This window comes from Peromyscus eremicus, chromosome 15, assembly GCF_949786415.1.
Source record: "Peromyscus eremicus chromosome 15, PerEre_H2_v1, whole genome shotgun sequence".
NCBI classification, from domain to species: Eukaryota; Metazoa; Chordata; class Mammalia; order Rodentia; family Cricetidae; genus Peromyscus; species Peromyscus eremicus.
The window spans coordinates 51,637,010-51,649,890 of record NC_081431.1 but is presented as its reverse complement, the minus strand read 5'-3'; positions in this window follow the sequence as shown (position 1 = coordinate 51,649,890).

Sequence of the window (12,881 nt, the reverse complement as noted above, 5' to 3'; positions counted from 1 at the left end):
TTACAAGTAGAGTTCTGAAATTTCTGAAATTGTAAAATTATTGTCTGTGTTCTGGACTACTTACAAATTTTCTTCTGGATTACTGTCAAATATTTACTGACCACATGCAAGAGAAACAGTCATGAGTCAAATGGTTGACTAGAGAGAGCACTCATGGGTAAGAAGAGCACGAATTCCTGTGGAAGAACTCCTTACCAGGGTAGAACATTTAGTACTAACAAAGCTTTGCAAAGGTGTGATCTACTAAGCAGATCGATTGGTAGTTTGTCAACACTGTCTCTCAGAGGCTTTCCTGGGACAAACTGGGGGTTGCCAATGCAAAGCTGAGAATTTCTTTATGATTAACACACTACTAAGTCTAGTCATTTTTAAACACAGTTTGGGGTTCATGGGAAATTTGCCTGGCCTCAAGGAAGGGAAATATGACATGGACAAATTTTAAAATATTTAATTTTATGCATATATTGACACCTTAATAATGAAAACCAACAACTGTATGTTTTTGTTCTCTAGTCTCACATTGGTAATCTTTGCTTAGGGTTCTACATGGCTTATGATTATATAGCTTAATTAAGAATAGCTCTCCAAGGATAAATAATGTAAATTAGTACATAAATAGAATTCCTAAGAAGAGTCTATCAGTTAACGTTCAGTATAAAGTTTTATCACAGGAGTATCACAGCAAAGTGGAAAATAAAGTAGATAACTATAAATTCCCTGGGAGTATAAAAAAGCATTCTCTTGAATTGGTTTCATTTTGATTAATCATATTTAATGTCTGTCCTAAGGAAATAGTTCCTTTTATCAGACCATGCTATTGTTTTTCCCAATCCCTGTAGAAACACTGTCAGCTTACATACTCAATGAGTACCTAGAAGGCTATACACAAACCATTAAATAGAACTGGAGCTGTATTGACATTCATATTTTCTGAAGACAATATGAATTTTCTATAAAATATATTTAAATCATAAGAATGAAAATGTAGTTTTTAAAATTTAATATATCATGACACAGAACATTTTTACCAAATGCCAGTAACATACAAAATTGGAATAAGGAAAAGAAGAAAAAACAGGAGGTCCTTAATAACTTTGTGTGTGTGTGTGTGTGTGTGTGTGTGTGTGTGTGTGTGTGTGTGTGTTTAAACCTAAGTACAACTTTATGTGTTATTCTTTAAATATTATCCATACAGTTTTTAAAAACTTTTTAATTACAGAGTTTGTGTTAGTGTCTCTTACTGGCTTGGAACTTTATGTTGGCTAGACTGGCTGACCAACATAGTTTAGACGTATATGATGGCTCGGGCATTTTTAAGTAGGTTCTTGGGGTCAAAGTCAGATTCCTCTGTTTGTTAAGCAAATGCTTTAATACGCAACTATCTCCTCAGGAATATGGGTTTGAATGTAGTGTTTTTATGTTCTTACTTCACATTCAAGCACTACAATTATTTGATTTCATAATGACCAAAGATAGAACTGAGTTTTCACTTTGAAACAAAACTAAGTATATGGACATAGAATGAGATTGGTAACCAAATTAAACTTTTGGGTTAAGTTGGTACTTAGATAAAAGAGATTAGAATTTAGAACAGAAAAAGGAAATGAGGGAGGACAGGGGAATCCATGGCTAATATGTAAAATTAAAGTAATTATAAAGTGAAAATATTTATTAAAAAAGAATATATAGTAGTTGGACAACTACTTATTGTGATAAAAAGTTATATTACAAATTTTTTATAGCAGATAAAGACCAAGAAACAAGTACCATAGATGGTAACTGACATCCATTTAATGATTATTGAACTCTCTAGTGCTTAATCCAATGTTAACTAGAGAAAAGCTATTCCAGAAGGAAGGTGATAGTGGAAAACACAGGTTTATATATCAAAGAAAGACAGAAATTTTTAAAAGATGAGCAGATTAGAAGGACCAATGTTACTTCTGGTGGCCTAAACACTATTGTTCCAAGTCTATAGTGACTGCAAAAAGGTAAAATCGTAGCTTAAAACAAAGTGGGTTTCATACAATTTTCACTCTATGTCCAAGACCAGGTAATTTATAAAAGGGATGAGATAGAAATGAAGATAGAAAGAAAGAGGGGGGAGGTAAAGAGGGGAGAATGAGACACGCAGTGAGGACACAGAGAGAGAAAGAGCCAGTAGGAACCACATGAGGACATGAGGAAAAGAGATCAGATGTAGGTGGGAAACAAAGGCTAAAACACATTCAGCACTATAATGTATCACTGAGTTATTTGTTATTCCAATCAGAAGGGAATCATGGGGTCCACATACGATATAGGTTCAGGAAACATCTTCTCAGGACTCAGCTATATCATCAGTGTAATCAGTTATTTAAAAGACAGCTCTGCTGAGTCTATGACTAGTTTCTGAGTTAAAGGCACCTGTCTCTCCACATATTCCACTCTGGATACCAAGAAGGAGATGTCAGAGCACCATCGTATGACAAACCTCTGGAAAATAGCTCTAGCTAGAGGGGAAAAACTTGTTGTCAGAATAATAGTCTCCTATTTTTTAGATATCTTGTGTGGGATGGAGTTTGTTTCGACACTCACTAGCTTCTCAGAGAAAGCTTAAGATCTGCTTTGGTCAGAAGAGTGATAAGGTCTAAGGTACACAGGTGGACAGATTGCCAACAGCACTATTCAGTCAACAAGAGAAAGAGAAAGCATGTTCTATTGATCACATTTTATCTAGTTGAAGGGAAAGAAATAGAATGATTAAATCAGGATATCAAATCCCACAAAGGTTTATTAATTTATTTTTTTATTTATTTTACACACCAACCACAGTTCTCTCTCCCTTCCCTCCTTTAACTCCCTCCCCTACCTCCCCCAACATACCTGTTTTTTTTTGTTGTTGTTGTTTTTGTTTTTCCGAGACAGGGTTTCTCTGTGCAGCTTTGGTGCCTGTCCTGGATCTCACTCTGTAGACCAGGCTGGCCTCAAACTCACAAAGATCTGCCTGCCCCTGCCTCCCAAGTGCTGGGATTAAAGGTGTGCACCACCACTACCTGGCTTACACCTGTTCTTATTGAAGACCATAAACTCAATTTGCCATGGAAGATGAGGCAATGGAGATAAACTCTGTAACTGTGCTCACATAGGAACTACCTAGAAATAGGCCATAAATTTGTGTCCATAGTGACTATATGCACACACACATACTCTACACTCCTTCTCAGTTTATTGTACATGTCTTGAAACTGATTGAGGTGTTATGATTAAGTTTTGTAAACACCTTTTCTAGTTATTTTAACATTTGCAGAAGTTGCATTATACAGAATCTTATTTTTACCATCCATTTCTTCCATTTTCCTCTCCTCTTCTATGGTTTACATTTTTTCCAATACTAATTTCAAGTCTTATTCTGATTATTATCTTTCCATTCCTGCAATCCATATCTGATACCATACTGCAAATATCAGTATCCTCTTTTCTTTATTATACCAATACTATTGGAGTTGAAGTGGCAATTCTTTTAGTGATATACCTCCACATATGAAAATTACAGGAAACTTTATCAGTTGTGGTTGAATTTTTATTACCAATTCTACCCCTGGTATGTTATGGGCGATTGTGCTTTGTGATCTGAACATATGTGCAGAGGGCTTATTTATTAAGCTACACCCAAGCAAGAGTGACATCTCAATCCTATTAAAAGCTTATGTGACTTGACCACTAAATGTGTTAGCTGAAAGATACAGATGATTCTTAAATTCCAGTAAAAATCCTGACTGCTGTTGGCCATATTTCAATTTACTAAAACAAAAATCATGAAAAACAAAGCAACATTCAAAATAACCAACTCTGCAACAATAAATTGCAAAGGGTTCAAATAAATTAAATCTCAGATAATGAATTAAAAAGGCTGACAAAAAAATTTTCAATGAAATCGGAAAACAATCAAACTTTTGGATTAATTAAAAATAATATATATAAATAATTTAATTAATTAGGAAGTAAGGATAAAATATGAAGGAAAAAATCAACAAAGAAAAAGAACTACAGTAAAAAGCTCATTTGAAATTTTTGACTGCCCATTTGCCCTCCCACCAGCAATAGAGGAATGATCCCCCTTGCTCCACATCCTCTCCAGATTGAGCTGTCACTTGTGTTTTTGATCTTAGCCATTCTGACAGGTGTAAGATGGAATCTCAAAGTCGTTTTGATTTGCATTTCCCTGGTCGCTATGGATGTTGAATATTTCTGTCAGTGTTTCTCAGCCATTTGAGATGCCTCTGTTGAGAATTCTGTGTTTCGATTTGTACCTTATTTTTTTTCTTTTTATATGAGAGTTCACAAAAAACACCTCTGCAGTTGAATATGCCACAATCCTAGGACAGTCCTTGTCCCTTAATATCTATACCACCATCTAAGCCAAATCTGTGGCCCCTGCCATCACCTTCTAAAGGCAAAACTAACCACTTTTACTATTATCACACTTGCCAGGATAAATATATACAGAGACTCCAAGTGTGCCTACACTATCACCCATTCCAACATCCTTATATTTCTTCCTTATCTAAAAGAGAACTCCCATTTTCAATGCTACCCTCAAACATGACTGTTTGAAGGCATCTCTCTCCATTTTGGGCAGCTATCATTCATTGTCAAGGGTACCAACAGGACAAAGAATACATTTCTATTTCTAATAATAATTCAGTCTTGTTGGTAATAAATAAATAAATAAATAAATAAATAAATAAATAAATAAATAAATAGCATTCGTGTACGCTGACCTTACAAAATCCCACTCCATATCATAGCCTACCAGATCTTATCAAAGAGACATGACCTCTCCTACTCCACAAAGACATCCTGTCCTATCTACAGTCACTATTTCGGCACTCCATCCAGGCTCTCATAACCTTTGCACAAAACTATATACTATGACAATCCTCAGACAGACAGTTTTTATAACAGTTCACCAATACTTCTTTCACCTGCCAAGAAACTAAACCAAACTCCCAAATCTGACCACTTACTCCCCACTCACCATACGCAGGGCCTCCAATCCAGCATGAACTAGCAGATCAGCTTCACATACATGCCCCAAGTCAAAAAACACAAATGCTTTCCCATTCTGGTGGACATATTATCAAGATGGATACAGTCCTTCCTCATCATTAACAACAGGGGCCACATGGTTGTACTTCACTTTTCATTAGAATATTTGGTCTAATTGTGTCTAATTTCTTGAGTTCTTTATGTATTTTGAACATTAGCCCTCTGTCAGATGTACAGTTGGTGAAAATCTTTTCACACTCCATAGGCTACTGTTTTTTCCTGTTGATAGTGTCCTTTGCCTTATAAAAGTTTTTCAGTTTCATGAGATCCCTTTAATTAATTGGCTATGTAAGTTCCTGCACTATCAGTGTTCTGTTCAGGAAGATGTCTCCTGTGCCAATGTATTCAAGGCTATTCTCCACTTTTTCTTCAATCAGATTCAGTGTATCTTGATTGATGCTGAGGTCTTTGATCCACTTGGAAGTGAATTTTGTGCAGAATGATCGATATGGTCTGGTTCCATTCTTATATACTGATATCCAGTTAGACCAGCACCATTTATTGAAAATGTGTACTTTCTTCCCTTCTATATTTCTGCCTTCTTTTTCAAAAATTGGGTCTAATCTGTACAGCCATTTTTGAAATCAATATGGCAGTTCCTCAGAAAATTGGGAATCGATCTACCTTAATACCCAGCCACATCACAGTCGATCTGCCTCAAGACCAAACTATGCCCCTCCTGGACGTATACCCAAAGGATGGTCAGTCCTCACACAAGGAAACTTGTTCAACTGTGTTCATAGCAGCTTTATTCATTATAGCCAGAACTTGGAAACAACCTAGATTCCCCTTACCCAAATTATGGATAAAGAAAATATAGTACATTACACAATGGAATATTACTCAGCTGTTAAAAAATAACATGATAAAATTTTCAGGCAAGTGGTTGGAACTAGAAAAAAAATCATCCTGAGTGAGATAGCCCAGATCTGGAAAGATAAACATGGTTTATACTTACCTATAAGTGAATATAGCTCTAAAGTAAAGGATAAGTATGTGACAACCCACAGACCCAGAGAGGCTAAATCACAATGAAGGCTTAAGGAGGATGGATGGATATTGCTGGGAAAGGGAATAGAATATATTTTGATGGTGGACTGGTGGGGAGTGGCTATGGGAATAGGAAGGATCAAATGGAGTGGATGGAGGGAGAGAATACTGGGAGAGATGACTGAAATTTGGGGTCTCCTCAGGGGTGATGTGGAAACACAGTGCAATGGAATTTCCCTAGGATCTCTGAGGGTTACCCTAGATAAGACTCCAAGCATTGGTGGACATAGAGCCTTTATAGGCTATTTTCTGTAACCAAGCAATGCTTTCAGTAGTGGGACTGGGACATCAATCCTGCCACAAAACCTTTGACCTACAATTTGTCCTACCTGCAAGATGTGCTTGGGTGACGGTGGCATAGAAATTGTGGGAGTGGCCAATGAATGACTGGTTTAACTTGGGGCCCATGCCATGAAAGAGAGCACATGCTTGATACTTCCTGGATGGTCAGGAGCCAGAGGCTGAATATCCCAGGGACCTAGGATAGAATCAAATATGACTTGCCACAAATAGATAATAGATAGATGATAGATAGATATATAGATAGATAGATAAAGTCAATGAAATGATTCCTAGTGATCTTCAACTATATTCATAGACCAGTAACCCAGTAACATAATTGTCATCATGGAAGCTTCTTCTAGTAACTGATAGGAGCAGATGCAGAGACTCACAGCCAAATATTATGTGGAACTTAGGAAATCCCTCAAACTAAGGCTAAATAATATAAATGGAGTGGTGACCTCAGGACAAGACCCTACCTAGCTAAGTTTACAACTTATGAAAAGGAATTAAAGAAAGGTTTAGGGTCTGGTATGGTAGCATATGCTTTTAATCCCAGCACTCTAGAGGCAAAGGTAGGCTGATCTCTAAGTTCGAGGCCAGCTGGTCTGCACATCAAGTCCAGGACAATCAAACTTAGGAAATAAAGGAAACCATAAACAAAGAAAGCTGGCTAAAATGTAATTCATTTCGATGAGAGAGCTGTGTTACAGACCCTGTAAGTAGCAAAATGTAGAGGCTTGGACCACATGGTTCTGTCTTAGTGTCAAGGATACAATAAAAGAGTTATGGAATCTTCCTCCATAACTGAGGAAAGCAACTGATGCCAGGTATATGTCAGGGGTGTCTCTAGAGAAGTCATTGTATGAAGCTGTGAAGGTGAAGCTTGGATTGCCCTTGAGACTCTCAAAATGTTGGAGATTCCAGAGTCATGGGATACCTGCTAAGGAAAGCTTTAGACAGGGTGTAAAAGAATGATGTATGATGCAGTCAACAAAGCTGAAATGAATTGGAGACCAGAATAGCACTTTGACTTCAGACATGCAGATGCAGAGTGTAATGGTTTGAAAGAAAAATGATCCTTAAAGGGAGTGGCACTATTAGAAGATGTGGCGTTGTTGGAGTGCGTATGACCTTGTTAGAATGAAGTGTGTCACTGGGGAGGCAGACTTTGAGATCTCATATATGTTCAAGACACCATCCAGTGTCTGAGACATAACACTTCTTATTGCCTACAAGATGTAAGACTCAAAGCTGCTTCTCCAGCACCATTTCTGCCTGCATGCTACCATGCTCCCCACCACGTTCCATGCCATTCTTGCCACCATGATGATAATGCACTGAACTTCTGAAATGGTAAGCCACCACCTCAATTAAATATTTTCCTTTTATAAGAGTTGCTGTGGTCATGGTGTCTCTTCACAGCAATAGAAATCCTAACTAAGACACAGAGTTTGAAATTTGTCCATCTGATTTTCAGTTTTGCTTTGGTCCAGTATTTCATACTACGCTCCCTTTTAGAGTAGTAATAAACATATTCTTTTCATTTTGATTTTACAGGTGATTATAGGTAAGAGATTGCCATAACTCTCAAAAACTTTGAACTGTGGACTTTAGGAACTTTTGAAGTTAGATTAAATGCATTTTTCATTATAATACGTCCACTTACTTAAGTAGGCCAGAGAGTGAAATATGGTGGTTTGAATGAAAATAGCCCCATTGGCTCATAGGGGGTGGCATTATGAGAAAGGATTAGGACATGTGGCCTTGTTGGAGTAGGTGTGTATTGTTGGGCCCTAACAACTCCCTCAGGGGGTGGGGTAAGAAGGTATGGCATCAATGACACAGACACTGGGAGTCAGTTGAAGGCAAATAATAAACTCATTTATTCAGTAACAGGGAAGACCTTATATACTCTCCTCCCAGAACCCAGCCAGTATGGTCATCCCTCATTGGCTGGGCATGATCAGGAACTCTGACAACAACAGTTACTAGGCCCTCAGGCATAAGCTGCATGATCAGGAACTCTGACAGTGACTAGGAAAGGCTGACAGTGACCAGGAACTCTGACAGCTCCTGTTGGTAGGCCCTCAGGCAGACTCCAGGCTGGCTCTTAAGGAGTACATTATATGCATGCCTCAGCAACTGGTCTGAGCCAATTTTACTCAGCCCTATTGTCCTGTCCTACTACAGGTGTGAACTTGCTAAAGGAAATGTTTCACTGATGGTGGGCTTTGAGGTTTCAGCAGCTCAAGTCAGGTCCAGTAGTTCATTCTCTCTTCCTGTTGCCTGAAGATCCAGATGTAGAACTATCAGCTACCTATTCAGCACTATGTCTACCTATGTGCTACCATGCTTTCCACCATGATGACAATGAGTTTAACTTTTGAATCCCCAATTAAATGATTTCCTTTATGAATTAAGAGTTGCTGTGGTCATAGTGACTAGTTCATAGCACTAGAAGCCCTAACTATGACACATGTTATGATAATAATATTTCTCAGCAGAAACTTTCCAAGCCATTAAGATACAGCATGATATATGTCAAGGTCTAAGAGGCAGTAGTTACCAACTAAGATCACTGTATATAAAGATTATCCTTCATAATGTAGGAAAAATTATACAAGATAGTATAGAAATCTCAAACAACTGAAGAGATATATAAATACATTCTGAAGTCACAGGGAGGAATAAATTTCACTTTAGTAAATTGTTGACAAATGAGGATCAAGCATGTAATATTTATTATATGATTATATTCATTATAGGAATTAATATATACCAGTCATAATGATTCTGAATGTTAATGGATTCCATTCCCTAAGCAAAAGACACATACTATCATAGCATATTAAAATATAAACAAACAACAAGAAAATCCAAACAGACTCCATTCATTCATTGTTTGCAAGAAACAGTATTACAGACAAGGACAATCACAGCATTACAGAGAAAAGTCACATAACACATTTCATAGTGAAATGTTTGTGCACCCCAATAATAGGTTTCTCCACTGACACAGTAAGTCAGATTAAGCTGAATTAAAAAGACCAGGTTTATTGGGCAAAGGACTCCCTGGTGACATTTCCAGCCCTGAGAGGTGAGGCAGGGGAAGGAAGCAGGAGAAACCATATGGCCAGTCTAAAGGAGGGAGTTTAAATATCCTTCAGGTAGGTCTTTCTGTATGGTGATATTGTGTTCCACAAAATACTGTGCACCCTAATAAACTTATCTGGGGTCAGAGAACAGAAGAGCCACTAGATACAGAGGCTAGAAAATGGTGGCACTCACACTTTTAATCCTAGCCTTCTGGAGGCAAGGATCTCTGTGAGTTCAAGGCCACACTGGAAATAGCCAGGCATGGTGACTCACACCTTTAATCCCAGAGAGTGATGGCAGAAAGCAGAAAGGTATATACGGCATGAAAACCAGGAACTAGCAGCATTTGGCTGGTTAAGCTTTTAGGCTTTTGAGCTACATACAGTTCAGCTGAGACCCATTCTGGATGAGGACTTAGAGGCTTCCAGTCTGAGAAAACAGGATCAGCTGAGGAACTGGCAAGGTGAGGTAGCTGTGGCTTGTTCTGCTTCCTGATCTTCCAGCGTTCACCCCAATAACTGGCCTCAGGATTGATTTTATTAATAAGAACTTTTAAGATTCCTGCTACATTTCTGAGAGGGCAGGGTTTGGAATGTTGCGGAGCTGGAAGTTTCAGTAGAACAAAGGCAAATAGAATTAGAAGGCAAGCATTTGTTTATACTAATATCCTATAAAACCTTTCAACTCAAACCTAGTCAGGAAAGATGAGGGACATTTCATGTTGATGAAGAAACTACTCATCAAGAGAATACTGCAATTTTAAAGATCTATGCACTGAAAATTGATACACATAATTTTTGGAAGTAAATTCTACCAGGTAAAGAGACTGCAATCTCCACCTAATAACAGAGTGGTACTTCAATAGATCATTTTTTTTTTCCAAGACAGGTTTTCTCTGTGTATTTTTGTTGCCTGTCTTGGATCTTAGGCTGGCTTGGAACTCACAGTGATCTGCCTGGCTCTGCCTCCCAAGCACTGGGATTAAAGGTGTATACCACCAGCACCCAGCAACCATTCTTAATATTAGATAAAACATGGAGAAAAAGAGCAGCAAAGAAATATTAGAATTGCATGGGATTATAGATCAAGTGGATTAATAGTCATCTATAGAAAATTTCCAAGTACATAGGCTTCTTAATAGTACATGTAATTTTCTCTATAATTGTGTGCATGTATGTGTGTGTGTGTGTGTGTGTGTGTGTGTGTGTGTGTGTGTGTGTGTGTTAGGGGAAGAGAAAGTTGTTGCATCTATGGTAAATATATTTATTAGTAAAGTTATATAAGTTTTTACATACATGCTCATGAGTGTATGTGTATGTATGTGCATGTGGAGACCAGAGGCATACGTTAGCTAACTTTTCTCAGTCAGTCTCCACCGATGATTTTTGAGGCTATGTCTCTAACTTTATTAGAAGCTTGTTAATTTTTGCTGGACTGGATGACAGTTGATCTTCAGGCATTCTCCTATCTGCCTTCTCCCCCTGTGCTGCTGTTACAGTGGTGATCTCCTTGCTTGTTTCATTCTTATTTTTTAAACATGGTTTGGGGAATCTGAATTCACACCCTTCTACCTGAATGACAGACATTTTAGAAACTGAGAAATATCCCTAGCCTGAAATTTTCTCTAAAATAAGATCATTTTTGAAGATACAAAACATTGCAAGAATACAATATGATTTATCACAATGGAATAAAATGACCAACCAAGAACATGAAAATTAAATAAATAGATAGATAGATAGATAGATAGATAGATAGATAGATAGATAGATAGAATGATAGATAGATAGATGATAGATAGATGATAATAAAAATGCCCAGGGTGGCTTTTTTTTCTGTAAGATTTTACCATCAGTTGGTAAAGAGCAACCAATAGTCTTGGCATTTCTGGCTTGTTTGAGGATTCTCATGGGGCCCCCTTGGCTAACAATTTGGTAAAATGCAACCCAGTCCTGGGACTAGAGGCTTGATATGATTATCAGAAGTACCCAATCATGGCTTTATTGCCTCCTTTGTTAATCAATTCCATTTAGATCAACTTCATAAATGTATGTATTTTAGGAAGCTGTTGTGATATTAGATTCCCATACTACCCCTCAAATAGCCTTTAGTTTTAGCTGTTCCTCTCCATATTCCTCCCCATCTTTTCCCTCTCACCCCATTTAATCCTTCAGTTTTAGTACTCCTCTCTCCATCCATAAACAGTCTGTAAGTTATTCTATTTCCTCTTCCCATGATGATCCAACCCTCCCCCTAGTCTCTAATCTACAGCTAACATCTACATATAAGTGAATTCATATCATATTTATCTTTTGGTCATAGTTTACCTCATACAGGATATTTTCTAGCTCCATCTATTTATCTGAGAACTTTATGATTCATTTTTTCAACAGTTGACCTTCTAAGTCTGGGTTACCTCACTCAGGATATTTTCTAATTCCATCCATTTGCCTTCAAATTTCATGATGTAATTGTTTTTTTTTTTCTGCTGAGTAGTACTCCATTGTGTATATGTACCACATTTTCTTTAGCCAGTCTTCAGTTGAGGGCATCTAGGTTGTTTCCAGGTTCTGACTATTATGAATAATGCCGCTCTGAACATGTTTGAGCTTGTATCCTTGTGGCATTCATAAGTGGATACTAGATGTTAAACAAAGGATAACCAGACTGCAACTCACAGCTCCAGGAAGGCTAGCTAGTAAGAAGGACCCTAGGAAGGACACATGGATTACCCAGCTAAGGAGAAATAGATGAGATCTACATGAGCAAACTGGGGGTGAGGGAGAGTAATGGAGGGCAAGAGATGGGGGATGAGAACATAGGGGAATGGGAGATTCAAGCTGGAACAGGGATAGAGTAGGAGAGCAAGGAAAGAGATACCATGACAAATGACATCATGGAAAGGGGAGAAACAGAGTGCTAGGGAAGTTCTCAACAATTCACAAGGATGACTCCACCATAGACTACTGGCAATAATAAAGAGGGTGCCTAAACTGGCCTACTCTGGTGATCAGATGGTTGAATACCCTAACTGTCATCATAGAGCCCTCGTCCAGTGACTGATGGAAGCAGATGCAGAGATCCATGGCTGGGTCCCAAGCTGAGCTCCAGGAGTTCAATTGATGAGAGACAGGAGGGATTCTATGAGCAAGGGACATCGAGACCATGATGGAAAAAAGTACAGAGACAACTAGCCAAAGTGATGGAAATGCATGTACTGTGGACCAATAGCTGAGGAGCCCCCATGGTACTGGATTAGACCCTCTGGACAGGTGAGATAGTTGTTTAGCTTAAACTGTTTAGGGGGCCCCTAGGCAGTGGGATTGGAACTGTCACTAGTGCATGAGCTGCCTTTTTGG